The sequence below is a fragment of the Lolium rigidum genome, chromosome 4 (genome assembly GCF_022539505.1).
Source record: "Lolium rigidum isolate FL_2022 chromosome 4, APGP_CSIRO_Lrig_0.1, whole genome shotgun sequence".
In the NCBI taxonomy this organism is placed as follows: Eukaryota; Viridiplantae; Streptophyta; class Magnoliopsida; order Poales; family Poaceae; genus Lolium; species Lolium rigidum.
The window spans coordinates 189,209,722-189,225,327 of NC_061511.1; positions in this window are offsets into that span (position 1 = coordinate 189,209,722).

The window sequence follows — 15,606 nt, forward strand, 5'->3', positions numbered from 1 at the left end:
TTTACCAGAAAATATCTAGACCTTAGAGAGACCAATCATGCAAACCAAATTTCAACAAGCTCTACAATAGTTCTCCACTAATAGGTTTAAACTACATGATGCAAGTGCTTAAACATGATCTACTTGAGAGCTCAAAACAATTGCCAAGTATCAAATTATTCAAGATAATATACCAATTACCACATGAAGCATTTTCTGTTTCCAACCAAATAGCAATAAGCGGCTTTCAGCTTTTACCATGAACATTAAAAGTAAAACGAAGAACACCAGTGTTCAAATGAAAAAGCGGAGCGTGTCTCTCTCCCACACAAGCATGTTAGGATCCGATTTATTCAGAGAATGAAAATAACAAAACGAAAATAAAAGCACACAGTACGCTCCAAGTAAAGCACATAAGATGTGACGGAATTAAAATATAGTTTCACTAGGGGTGACCTGATAAGTTATTGATGAAGAAGGGGATGCCTTGGGCATCCCCAAGCTTAGACGCTTGAGTCTTCTCGAAATATGCATGGATGAACCACAGGGGCATCCCCAAGCTTAGACTTTTCACTCTTCTTGATCATATTATATCATCCTCCTCTCTTGATCCTTGAAAACTTCCTTCACACCAAACTCAAAGCAATCTCACTAGAGGGTTAGTGCATAATCAAAAATTCACATGTTCCGCAAGGACACAATTATTCCCAACACTTCTGGACATTACCCAAGGTTACTGAAATTTAATGGAGCAAAGAAACCCACTCAAACATAGTAAAAGAGGCAATGTGAAATAAAAGGCAGAATCTGTCAAAACAGAATAGTCCGTAAAGACGAATTTTTTCAAGGCACTTAACATGCTCAGTTGAAAAAGCTCCAGTTGAATGAAAGTTGCGTACATATCTGAGGATTACTCATGAATTTTGTCAAGATTTTACAATTTTTCTACAGAGAAAACAGCTCAAATTCGTGACAGCTAAAAATATGTTCCTGCGCAGAAATCCAAATCTAGTAACAACTTTTATCAAAGACTTTAGTTGGCACAAAAACGAAATAAACATGATAAGGAGAGGTTGCTACAGTAGTAACAACTTCCAAGACACAACAAAACAGTAACAAAATAAAAACATGGGTTATCTCCCAAGAAGTGCTTTCTTTATAGCCATTAAGATGGGCTCAAGAATTTTAATGATGCTCTCGCAAGAAATAAGAGTTGAATCAAAAGAGAGCATCAAAAGCAAATAAGAAACACTTTTAAGTCTAACCCACTTCCTATGAAAATGAATCTTGTAAATAAACAAGTCATGTAAGCATAATGCAATAAGCATAGGAAGACAAGACAAGCGCAACTTCAAGATTTTCAAGCAAAAAGAGAGGTGTTTTAGTAACATGAAAATCCCTACAACCATATTGTCCTCTCTCATAAGGATTTTCAGTAGCATCATGAACAAACTCAACAATATAACTATCACATGAAACATTCTTATCATGAGCTACATGCATAAAATTATTACTCTCCACATAAGCATAGTCATTACTATTAATTATAGTGGGAGCAAATTCAATAAAATAGCTATCATTATTATTCTCATCACCATAATCATCATATATAGGAGGCATATTGTAATTATAATTAATTTTCTCCTCAATAGTAGGTGGACTGAAAATATGATAGTCATCATTGTAATCATCATATATAGGAGGTAAAGTATCATCAAAGTAAATTTTCTCCTCCATGCTTTGGGGACTAAAAATATCATGCTCATCAAAACCAGCTTCCCCAAGGTTAGAATTTTCCATAGCATTAGCAACAATGGTGTTCAAAGCATTCATACTAATAACATTGCCATTAGCATGCATATAAATTTCCATAGGTTTTTAATTTTCTCTTCAAACACCTCATGTCCTAATTCAATATAAATTTCATAAAGATCTCTAATTTTTTTTGTTGTTTTCCATTAAGCCTAACTAGTGAAATAAAAACAAGAAACAAAAAGATATAATTGAAGAATCTAAAGGAAATAGCTTCGAGCACTCACACACCGGCAACACTGCTAGGAAATAGCTTAGTAGTCGGAGGATGTGAATACCTTTTACCTTACCTCCCCGGCAACGGCGCCTGTAAAATAGCTTGATGTCTACGCACGCTTCTATTCCCCGTAGACGTTGTTGGGCCTCCAAGAGCGAGAGGTTTGTAGAACAGCGAAGAAGTTTCCTTAAGTGAATCACCCAAGGTTTATCGAACTCAGGGAGGTAGAGGTCAAAGATATCCCTTCAAGCAACCCTGCAATTAAGATACAAGAAGTCTCTTGTGTCCCCAACACACCTAATACACTTGTCATATGTATAGGTGCACTAGTTCGACGAAGAGATAGTGAAATACAAGTAATATGGATGATTATAAGTAGTAATTGCAATCTGAAATAAAAATGGCAGCAAGCGAACATGTAGCAGTAACTTGTTGGAAACGGTGTTTCAATGCTTAGAAACAAGGCCTAGGGATCATACTTTCACTAGTGGACACTCTCAACAATGATCACATAATTGAATAAATAAATGCTACTCTCAAACACTCTCTTGTTGGATAACAAACACCATTCATTGTGTAGGGCTGCAAAAGCACACCTCAAGCCGGAGTAAACAAGCTCCACAACGTCATAAAGGAATCACACACTATGCACACACTGTCACCATCACACCGTGGAGAGTGACTCCGGAGTTCATATTAAAGTAACCTCTAGAGTGCATAATAGACAAGAGTAACATCTACATATTCAACTAGATTACAAAGCTCATGATCACATAAAGATCACACCATGGGAGAGAGAGAGATGAACCACATAGCTACCGGTAGAGCCCTCAGCCTCGGGGGAGAACTACTCCCTCCTCATCATGGGAGACAGCAACGGCGATGAAGATGGCGATGGAGTCGATGGAGATGGATTCCGGGGGCACTTCCTCGTCCCGGCAGCGTGCCGGAACAGAGACTTCTGTCCCCCGAACTTGGCTCCGCGATGGCGGCGGTTACGTAACTTTTCGTGGAGGAAGACTGATATATTTAGGGTTTTCGCATCTGGGAGAATATATAGGTGGAAGGGTGATACGTCTCAAACGTATCTATAATTTCTTATGTTCCATGCTACTTTTATGATGATACTCACATGTTTTATACACATTATATGTCATTATTATGCGTTTTCCGGAACTAACCTATTGACGAGATGCCGAAGGGCCGCTTGTCGTTTTCTCGCTGTTTTTGGTTTCAGAAATCCTAGTAAGGAAATATTCTCGGAATCGGACGAAATCAATGCCCAACATCTTATAATTCCACGAAGCTTCCAGAACACCCGAGAGCCGCCAGAGGAGGGCCACAGGGCCGCCAGATGACAGGGTGGCGCGGCCAGGGCCAGGGCCGCGCCCCCCTATTGTGTCACCGCCTCGTCAGCCCTCCGACTCCGCCTCTTCGCCTATTTAAAGGTCCCTGACCTAAAACCTCGATACGAAAAAGCCACGCGTACGAGAAACCTTCCGTAGCCGCCGATACGTCTCCGACGTATCGATAATTTCTTATGTTCCATGCCACATTATTGATGATATCTACATGTTTTATGCATACTTTATGTCATATTTATGCGTTTTCCGGAACTAACCTATTGACGAGATGCCGAAAGGCCGCTTCTCGTTTTCGCTGTTTTTGGTTCCGTAAATCCTAGTAAGGAAATATTCTCGGAATCGGACGAAATCAACGCCCAAGCATCCTATTTTTCCACGAAGCTTCCAGTAACACCCGAGAGCCGCCGCAGAGGGGCCACAGGGGCCCACATATGGTGGCGGCGCGGCCCAGGAGGGGGCGCGCCGCCCTAGTGTCCGGTGGCCCTGCACCCCTCCGAGGCTGCCCTTCGCCTACTTAAGGTCTCCGTCGCGAAAACCCCGACACGTTCGACGAAACCAGAGAAAACCTTCCGAGCCGCCGCCATCGCGAAGCCAAGATCCGGGGGACAGGAGTCTCCGTTCCGGCACGCCGCCGGGACGGGGAAGTGCCCCCGGAAGGCTCCTCCATCGACACCACCGCCATCTTCATCAACGCTGCTGTCTCCCATGAGGAGGGAGTAGTTCTCCATCGAGGCTTGGGGCTGTACCGGTAGCTATGTGGTTAATCTCTCTCCTATGTGCTTCAATACAATAATCTCATGAGCCGCCTTACATGATTGAGATTCATATGATGATGCTTGTAATCTAGATGTCATTATGCTAGTCAAGTGGATTTTACTTATGTGATCTCCGGAGACTCCTTGTCCCACGTGTGTAAAGGTGACAAGTGTGTGCACCGTGTGGGTCTCTTAGGCTATATTTCACGTAATACTTATTCACCGTTATGAATGGCATAGTGAAGTGCTTATTTATATCCCTTTATGATTGCAATGTGTTTTGTATCACAATATATCCGTGTGCTACTCTAGTGATGTTATTAAAGTAGTTTTATTCCTCCCGCACGGTGTAATGGTGACAAAGTGTGTGCATCGTGTAGTACTTGGCGTAGGCTATGATTGTGATCTCTTGTAGATTATGAAGTTAACTATTGCTATGATAGTATTGATGTGATCTATTCCTCCTTTCGTAGCGTGAAGGTGACAAGTGTGCATGCTATGTTAGTACTTGGTTTGGTTATGTTGATCTCGTTATGCACTCTAAGGTTATTTAAATATGAACATTGAATATTGTGGAGCTTGTTAACTCCGACATTGAGGGTTCGTGTAATCCTACACGCTTAGTGGTGTTCATCATCCAACAAGAGGGTGTAGAGTCTAGCATCTATCTATTTATTCCGTTATGTGATCAATGTTGAGAGTGTCCACTAGTGAAAGTATGATCCCTAGGCCTTGTTCCTAAATATCGCTATCGCTATTTGTTTACTCGTTTTACTCGCATCTATACTTCCCGCAATATTACCACCATCAACCACACACCAGTCCCGGATAGCAAATCACTTTTCCGGTGCCGTTGCTACTGCTCGCATTTATTCATACCACCCGTATTTCACTATCTCTTCGCCGAACTAGTGCACCTATTAGGTGTGTTGGGGACACAAGAGACTTCTTGCTTTGTGGTTGCAGGGTTGCATGAGAGGGATATCTTTGACCTCTTCCTCCCTGAGTTCGATAAACCTTGGGTGATCCACTTAAGGGAAACTTGCTGCTGTTCTACAAACCTCTGCTCTTGGAGGCCCAACACTGTCTACAAGAATAGAAGCTCCCGTAGACATCAGCCGCCGCCATCGCGAAGCCAAGATCTGGGGGACAGGAGTCTCTGTTCCGGCACGCCGCCGGGACGGGGAAGTGCCCCCGGAAGACTCCTCCATCAACACCACCGCCATCTTCATCAACGCTGTTGTCTCCCATGAGGAGGGAGTAGTTCTCCATCGAGGCTAAGGGCTGTACCGGTAGCTATGTGGTTAATCTCTCTCCTATGTACTTCAATACAATGATCTCATGAGCTGCCTTACATGATTGAGATTCATATGAGTTTTGTATCATTATTCATCTATGTGTTACTCTAGTGATGTTATTAAAGTAGTCTATTCCTCCTCCATGGTGTAAAGGTGACAGTGTGTGCATCGTATAGTACTTGGCGTAGGTTATGATTGTAATCTCTTGCAGATTATGAAGTTAATTATTGCTATGATAGTATTGATGTGATCTATTCCTCCTTCATAGTGTGATGGTGACAAGTAGTGCATGCTATGTTAGTACTCGGTGTAATTGCAATGATCTATCATGCACTCTAAGGTTATTTAAATATGAACATTGAATGTTGTGGAGCTTGTTAACTCCGGCATTGAGGTGCTCTTGTAGCCCTACGCAATTAGTGGTGTTCATCATCCAACAAGAGAGTGTAGAGTGGTTTTATTATGTGATCAATGTTGAGAGTGTCCACTAGTGAAAGTATGATCCCTAGGCCTTGTTTCCAAACATCGAATCTCCGTTTATTTACCGTTTCGTTGCATGTTTGCTCGCTGCCATATTTTATTCAGATTGTTATTACCACTCATATCCATCCATACTACTTGTATTTCACTATCTCTTCGCCGAACTAGTGCACCTATACATCTGACAAGTGTATTAGGTGTGTTGGGGACACAAGAGACTTCTTGTATCGTGATTGCGGTGGTTGCTTGAGAGGAATATCTTTGACCTCTTCCTCCCTGAGTTCGATAAACCTTGGGTGATCCACTTAAGGGAAACTTGCTGCTGTTCTACAAACCTCTGCTCTTGGAGGCCCAACACTGTCTACAAGAATAGAAGCTTCCGTAGACATCAAAGGGCGGCCTCGGAGGGGCCCCAGGGTGCCCTCCCCACCTGGTGGCGCGGCCAGGGGTGGGCCCACGCCCCCTATGGCATGGGGCCCCTTGGCCCCCCCCTCTGGCCCTTCTCTGGCTCTCTGGGTCCGTCTCGGCAAAATATTGACTTCTGTCTTCGTGGGGTCCAATTCCGAGAATATTTCCTGTGTAGAATTTCTGAAACCAAAAACAGCAGAAGCGGGAACCGGCACTTCGGCATCTTGTTAATAGGTTAGTCCCGGAAAATGCATAAAAATGATATAAAGTGTATATAAAACATGTAGCAATTGGTATAATATAAGCATGGAACATCAGAAATTATAGATACGTTGGAGACGTATCACTCGTCTTCTCGGAGTTCGGATTACGGACAGTCTTCACCAATTTGGCCCTGTCAGGGTGGATGCCATCAGCAAGATAATATGGTTTGTCATATGCATTTCCATTGATCTCATAGCTCACTCGGGGAGCTTTGCCTTGCATGAGCCGGTTGAAAACTGGTGATCGGTGCAACACATTGATGTCATTGCTGGAACCGGCCATGCCAAAGAATGAATGCCAAATCCATAAATCTTGAGATATAACAGCTTCAGGAATGACAGTTTTTCCCTCCTCATGCTCGTTGTACGCACCCTGCCATCCAAATGGACCTTTTTCCACTGCTAGTGCATGCAATCTATGCTGCCAATCATTCCTGGGAAGCCTCTAGACTCATTGATAGACAGGAGCCGCCTTGTATCCTCAACAGTTGGCTCCCTACAATAATATTCTCCGAACACGGCAATCGCGGCTCGACAAAACCTGTAAATGGCCTCAACACAGGTGCTCTCACCCATTCGAAGATACTCATCGAATATATCCGCAGCCATTCCATATGAGAGCATGCGAATAGCCGCGGAGCATTTTTGGTAGGAGGTGAAGCCTAACACACCTGTTGCATCCCGCCTGCATTGGAAGTAGGGGTCGTAGTTTCTGATGCCCCGTAGAATGACCAAGAACAGGTCCATTGACATCCTGTATCGGCGCCGGAACATTTTTTTCGGGAAGATCGGATTGGTGAGGTGGAAGTAGTCCTTGTGGAGGCGGGCCTGCCCTTCCACTGTTGCGCGGCAGGTTTTTGGAGCGCCCCTTCACAGAGCCCCGGTGCTGCGGCCCCGGGTTAGAGGTGAACTCGTGGATCATGGAGGCCGCAGTAGTTGCCAAAGTCTGCGTCGACTGCTCGGACTCCTCGTCGAAAGAGGAGTCGACGACCTCCGCGCGGAACTTGTCCAACATCTGCCACATGTCCATCTGCGTGGGTACAAACTGCGGATCAATGGCCGCGCACGATAGCGCCGAAAACACGAGTAAGAAACCTACCGACGCAATTGACCGAACAGGTCGTGGGCATGGCGGAAGGGCGGCGCAACCGGGAGCGTTTCGCCCGAAAACAGCCGGCAGGTACACGACAGAGCCAAGCCCGAGTACGCTCCTGCTCTCCCGCGCGGCAAGAACGGAGCCGACGGCGACTACTGCGGTGCTGCGGCCGGACGGCGGCGGGTGGGCTTGGGGTGGTGGCGTCGCACTAGGGCAGGAAAGAAGGGGAACAAGAAGCAAATCGAAGCGGTCGATTTCACTGTCCCTGACATGCGGGACCGGGTAAGAAATGGAGGACGCTCCACGCGACCGCCGAGCGTCCGTGGAGACGCAAACCTGGCGCATATTTGGGCCAGGTTTGCGTCTCCGCGGACGGCCCGGTCACTTTGCATCGTCCCGCTGGAGCAGGCCCTAGACGCATTTCCGGTCACGGCGGACAAAAACGGTCACTCAGCGACCGTTTGCGTCGCGTCGCTGGAGATGCCCTTAACATATTCGTTTATCAAAAAACAAAAAACATACTCGTTTATCAAATTTGGATCGTCGACTCGTCGGGTTGGCCAGTGTGCGCGTTCTCTCTTGTCCTCCCTATATCACCATGGTCTCTCCCGTCAGTGGCGCATACTTCCTTCCAAAAACCTTTCTACAGAATTCGGCCGCTAGGAAAGCCAGCAGAAGCGATGGATCCCACAGCCACGTCCGCCGCGTCGGCTAGCTCACCAAGGATTTCACGTCGGACGAGCGCCGAGTGGAGTTGGAGAAGCGCAATGGCAATGGCAATGGCAATTTGTTAACGAATGGTACCATCGATCTCCAATACGATGGGCAAAGCCTAGGCGTTCGTTCCACCGATGAGGCAAATGGTGGTGACCGTACCAAACGGCCAGTTGGCCACAACAAAATCAAGACCGACATACACTGTCAAGCTTTCTCATTGGCGTTCCAGGACAACATGAGATAGTTGATGGTCAAGAAGGAAGAGGCCGTCACGCGGTGCAAAAAGAAACATGCAGCTGTCAAGAGCTTTGTTCATCTTCAATTGAGAGCTCTTGAGGTGGAAAACGTCCTTGCGAAGTCTAGGCTCGTTGAGGCCGAAGCTAAGGCTACGCTCATGAATGCCGATGACAAGTCCAAGGTCTTGGAGCCCGAAGCCAAGATCATGACCGAGGAGAACCAGATCATGTTCATCGACTTGGCCACCATCTCCGATCCCGTGCAACAGATGGTCTTAGCTCACGGATGCTTGAAGGGCATTGGCATAGATGAATGTCATTTGGGTGAACTTTTTAAGGTGGAACTTGGCACTTTTTGAACAAATTGTAAGATATGGTCTTATTTTGCACATTTGGGAAAAACTAGCCACTAGTTGGTGCTACGTGGAGGGAAATGGCACATATTTTCGACATTATTTGGTTGCCAATTGCTATAGTTTTGTGTTGCAATTTCAAAATGAATTGGCCAACTGCCAGCGGAACGATTGGGTCGCGCCGCTACACGTGCAGCCCTGGCAGCCCCGACAGCCACCACCAATCTATCCGCGGGCCATCCTAAACAGACAGAAACGGACCGAATGGGTCGCTATTTTGGGTCGGTCGTTGGAGATTCCCTTACCCGCGTATTTGCTTCCCTCCCATCTCGGTTCGTCGCACTTGCGGCGATCCTAGAGGCCCCAAACCCTAAGCGGGCAGCTCCCCCGCCCCTTCTTCCCTTGCCGCTACCACTAGCACATGGTCGCCGAAGGCGGCAGGTGAGGAATGGGTGCCCCTGGCGGGCCTCTTGCATGCGGAAGAGCAGCTTTAATGGTGATGGCGCACGGTGGCCGATGAGAATGGTGGCACACCACGAGCTGGTGTTGTGGAGCGGAGGACCAAGGTAAAGAAGTGGGCCAGAGCGCAACGCGTATGAGCTGGAGGTGGTGGCGTGTTTGGAGGTGTCGCCGCGAGATCTCGATTGTTGTGGAGGTTGTGACCCGCTAGCGGTGACCATCTCGATGTGGCAGAAGTTGTCCCGGCATGAGCGGACCTGGAGGGCCCGGTCCGGTTCAGAGGACCGAGACCATATCGTAATTGTTCAGAGTGCGACAGTCATGGTGTTGCAGATCCTAACCGTGTGGAGTTGGGCGAAGGGTGGTTTGCGGGAGGTGGAAGACAACGATGGTTCACCCGTCCGTGCATGTCATGGATGGACCACAACATTTCGGCTTCAACGACAAGTTATTGTGGCGACATCGATGTAAACAACAAGGATGGTTGTCCCGATCCAGTGGTAGGGTTGGAGGCGTGCAACATTACATACAAAAGTCCTGAACCGTCTTCGGTTGGTGCCGGCGGCGATGAAGTCCGTGGGTGTCGCTCCCCTTCTTGGAGGAGCCGCTGAGGTATGTCAGCACTTCCCTCGCTCTCAGTTTTGCTTGGTTGATCTCTCTAGCTGAAAGGCTAGGTTGGGAGTTGGATTGGCGCGATGGCGGCGCCCTCAACATCGTCCCTCCGTTGGTAGCATCGTGTTCGAAGGCATGACCTGGAATTCTTGTTGCTTTTTCTCACGTGTTCACCATGTCCAAGGTTGATCCTCAAGAGCGCAATGTACAATGTCGACGAGAAGTCCAAGACGGTGTGTTTCTCGGGATCGGTCAAGTCCCACCATCTATTTGTCACCTTGTTTTCCGCATTATGGATAGATGATGCGTTGATAAGAAATTAGGGAACATAGTTTGAGTTGTTGATCTTCAGAGGTGACTGACCTAAGACGCAGCTTTGTTGCTTAACCTAGAATGGCTCTTTGGCGTTGTAGTTCAATGATGCCGGCACGGCTGTCCATGTGGAGACGGTGATCGGGTAATCGTTGGTGGCTCGAGCTCCCGGCTCCTTTTTCGGGTGGACGACGACGAGTCAAGATGGATGCGCGGGCTGGAACGTGGTGGTCGCTGTTGCTGGTGGTGATCGCCGGTGGAAAAGGGTGCAGAGTAGGGCTGAGTTTCTGTTTCTGTCTGCGTGTCTCGGTCCCGGCTAGTACTTGGGACAGGTAGATAGTACCAGTGCGCATGCGATCTTTGCTCTTTCGCCCTTTCTAGTCTAAACGGCAACCCCTTTCCAGCCACCCCCACTTACTCTCATCGTTTATCTCCACCGTACGTGCAAAACAACCGAACTAAGTGCAATGCTATTATCAAGCTGATCTTTGGAACAATACATGGATCTCCAGTTATGAGCACAAAACTTAGAGCAGATCGGTACACAGGGTAAGCCAAAATGTGAGGTGACGTGCCATATTTATGCCTTGTTTGACCATGGAGGGAATTTGGTGAATCCCTCCTTTTCACTTAGGCCCTGTTTGTTTCAGCTTCAACTTCAGCTTTTAGCTGCTTTTAGGGTCTAAAATCTAAAGCGCAAACAAACATCATCAGATGGAAAAACGGTGGCCGAGAAGCGTTGTCCCGAAGTGCACTACGCGAGCGAGCGACAGCGGAAGCAGGTCGAGAGCTGCTTCCCGAGCTTTTGCTGACTTCCCGAGTTACTCTGGACGTAATTGCCCTCTAAACTTGTGCTTATTTACACAATTTTTGCCATTTCCTAAACACAACTCCACCCGCTTGTCCCGCACCTCCCTTATCTCTTCCTCTCCCGCACGGCTCTCTCTCTCTTCTCTCACACCAACCCGGCGATGCCTCCTTTCCCGATGTCGGCCGCTCTGCTGCCTCCCCCACCTAGCTTTGCTGTCGGCCACCACTCTCCTTCTTCTCCCCGGCCTCTCCTCCTTCCCTCCCGCGGGAGGTCGCTCCCCTTTCCTCCCAGCTCGCCATCATCACTCGCCCGAGGCCATCGCCCAACGCCGCCATTAAAGGTCACCGCGAGCTTAGGTGAGCCCGGCGTTCACTCCACCTCAACGTCATCTACTTCCCCTCAAACGGAATCAGCACAGAGGGCCTGGAATCAGCGCCCCTGTGGTCATCTTCTTCGCATCTGGTGTCGAGCACCACCGACCGATGCCGGCCACCATGTTGTTTCTCTCGAGCTCCTCCTTGTGTCAGCCATGCACGTGCGCCCGTCGCCGGCTCCTGCCGTCCTCTCCTCTCAGCAGAGGACGAGCCCAACGCTGGTGTTTCCGCTACCCACCCTGTTCGTCGACCTCTAGAAGCGTCGCACGCGCCAGCAGAGCTTCAGGAGCACCCTGTGTGCCACGAGATCTCCAATCTCCAATTTACATTCTCCCAGCAGTTGCTCCGAGACCGAATCCCCTAGATTGGATGCATATTTTGAGGAGGATTTGATGCATTTGATGAGACGGTGCCCATACGTTGACCGCAGATTTTGTGTAGTATTGAGAATGTTATTCATATGTGTGCATTCTTTTGCTGACAGAAAATTGAGGAATATTATAACATTTATTTTTTCTTGTCATTTTATTATTTCTATGAAATAGTTATTCAAATAGATTCAAATGTTGTATAGGAAATATTTTGAAACAAAATATTGAGAAATATTTACCTATCACATTTGTTCAAATGTACTCATACAAATAGCTAATTCGTTTTAAAATCATCATGTATTCATCATCTTCAACACTCAGGGGTATTCTAGACATTTCACTACTAAAACCAACAGCAGCAGCCACCGAAAGCGTTCCTGCCAAACATCAAATCTCTGCTTCCAACATCTACTTCCCACGGCTGCTTTCTCACATCCCACCAGCTACAACTGCTTTTCAAAAGCTGCAGCCCAAACAAACAGACCCTTAATGCTCTCAATTTTTTTAACATAGTTTCACCTCAATACACTAGGGTGGTGAAGAGTTTGCAATCTAGATAAAAATAAGGTGATTTTGAACATTTGCAGGAGACATCTTGGGAATATGTCATCCATTACAAGTGTACCAGGATCTATGACCTTTTGTGATATTATGTTGAAAAAAGAACACAACCGCACGAGGGTCTCTTGAACTTGTGTCGGCAAAGTATTTCTGATGGCCACCGGAAGAATCCGTGTCATCATTAGTGACAATCCTGTGACTTCATGATGCTTAGTTTCTTTTTAGGCATATCAATAAGGTTTCTGATATTTGTGGAGTAGCAATATGAGGTTCTAAGAGTAAACAAGAAGGGAAATATGAGGCTATCAATAAGAATTTGAGTTTTTCATCAGGAGATAATTCGTAACATCATTCCACAATCTCGCATCTAACATTTGCATGAAATTCGTCATATCCAATCTTACATTGACGGCATCATTTATTTTGCCTTTAATGTTCACTAATACCAACGATGGTATCGCAAATATTTTTCTCTGTGTGCATCACATCTCCGTAGTGGCGCAGTGACATACCATCCATGTTCTTCCAATATTCTAACTTTCAAAACATTGATCTTTTTTTTCTAAAATGTTACAGGTTTCTTCCTCTTACCCTTTTTCCCCTTCTTTACATTTTTGGCGTCATTCCCTCCAACCTATTTTTTCCTTGAATAAGCATTGACATCATGATGTAATTTTTCTGTATACATTGTAAAAACTAAAGATCAGGTAGAATAATTGTGTCTACTCGGATAATTAACGAGTCTCAGATCTTATTAATATATAGGGGAGGTACATTGTTGTGCAAGTAATACATCGTATGCAACTAGGACTTCCATCGATACATATCTGAACTCCTATCGGTATAGGACTGAACTACGGACACCTCTATCTCTAACACCCTCCCTTAATCACAACTTTGACAAGTTGAGATTAAATTTGAATTCTTCAAAACTCCTTACAGGTAGCGGTTTTGTAAAACCATCAACAATTTGATCCTTAGAAGGAATGAATCGAATCTCCAATTGTTTCTTTAGAACTCGTTCTCTGACGAAGTGAAAATCTATCTCAATGTTTTTGGCTCTGGCATGAAACACTGGATTTGCTGACAAATATGTGGCTCCTAGATTATCACACCACAAACACGGTGGTTGCTTCAACTTGACTCCAAGCTCCTTGAGCAAGGACTGTACCCAAATGACTTCAGCTGTAGCATTTGCAACTGGCTTATATTCTGCTTCAGTGCTTGACCTGGATACAGTAGCTTGTTTCTTGGCACTCCAGGGAATGAGATTTGGCCCAAAGAACACAGCAAAACCACCAGTTGATCGACGATCATCAACACAACCAGCCCAGTCAGCATCAGAGAAAGCACTCACTAGAACACCATGAAGAAACGCGTTCTTGACATCCAACTATCGCAAACTCCATCCCCTGGATACTGAAATAGACAAGACAAGACGAACAGTTGCTATTTTCACCACTAGACTGAAAGTATCTTCATAATCTATACCATATCGTTGTTTGAAGCCTTTAGCAACAAGACGTGCCTTATAACGATCAATAGACCCATCGGCTTTGCGCTTGACTTTGTAGATCCAACGACAATCTATGATATTTTTACCTCGATGTGCAGGAACAAGATGCCATGTTTTATTTTTGGCAAGAGCACCTATCTCTTCATCCATAGCAGCTTTCCAATTGGAATCTTGCAAGGCAAGAGGCAGACTAGTTGGTTCTTCAGACACAGCAGACATACCCCAACGGATGGTACCATCAGTGTATTGTTTATGCTTGCGAATGCCGCGAGAGGCGCGTGTAGCCGGAGGCGAGGGTGGTACAGGTTGGGGCACAGAGGAGGCAGACACAGCGAATCCGGAGTCAGGAGCAGCAGATCCAGAAGGATTCGGCGCAGAGGATCCTGTAGGCGAATGTGTGTCTTCGACAGAAGCTGTGTGACCGCGAGCTGATGCAGAAGATCCCGTCGCGCCAGGGGACCGGTCTGATTCACGTGCAGACGCGGCAGACGGCGTCAGGGTGCCAGGCGGGCGTGCAGTCCGCGCGGGATTGGCCGCTGCACGATCCGAGGTGGATACGCGCGATTCCGAGGCTGATCGCGGCGATCCCGAGGGGAATGTCGGCAGGGAATCCTCCTCGTGTCATGTGCCGCTGCCTTCTTCTTCTGTAATCTCATGTGAGCTGTGTAGACTCATTTGATCACCGTTTTCAGCCAGATTTCGTCCTGCAGCTTGCTCATGAGGTGTAGAACCCTGGAAAACAACAAAAGGAGTACTCACGACTATTATCATCATGATGATCACTATTCTGAACGTCCCCTGACACAAAATCATGAAGTGATGGATCAAGCAACAGAATTTCTTTGCGAAGTAAGGCTCCAGCATTAGGGTGCAGATTTTTGAAGGAAAAACATCTTCATCAAAAACAACATCTCGAGAAATATAGACACGACCAGTGGATACCTCAAGGCATTTGACTCCTTTGTGACGAGGACTATACCCTAGGAAGACACATTGTGTTGAGCGAAAGGCGAGTTTGCGTTTATTGTATGGGCGAAGGTTGGGCCAACATGCACAACCAAAAACATGAAGGGAACTATACGATGGTTGAGTTCCTAAGAGACGATGTATAGGAGTGTCATTGTTGATGACTTTGCTGGGAAGCATATTGATGAGATAGGTAGCAGTTAAAAAGGCTTCATCCCAAAATTTTAAGGGCATATGAGCATGAGCAAGAAGAGCTAGGCCAACTTCTACAATGTGTCGGTGTTTTCTTTCAGCAGACCCATTTTGTTGGTGAGCATGAGGACAAGAAACATGGTGTGCTATTCCGTGTGATTGGAAAAGTGAGTTTAATTTCTCATACTCACCTCTCCAATCTGACTGAACAGTAAGAATCTTAGTATCAAATTTTCGCTCAACAAGTTTTTGAAAGTTAACAAAGGCAGAATAAGGATCAGACTTTCTTTTGAGCAAATAGATCCAAGTAAACTTGCTATAATCATCAATAAAGCTTACATAGTAATCATGACGACCTACAGAAGTGGGAGCAGGACCTCATACATCAGAAAAGATTAACTGAAGAGGGGCAGTGGAGACACTAGTAGATATAGGGTATGGAAGCTGATGACTT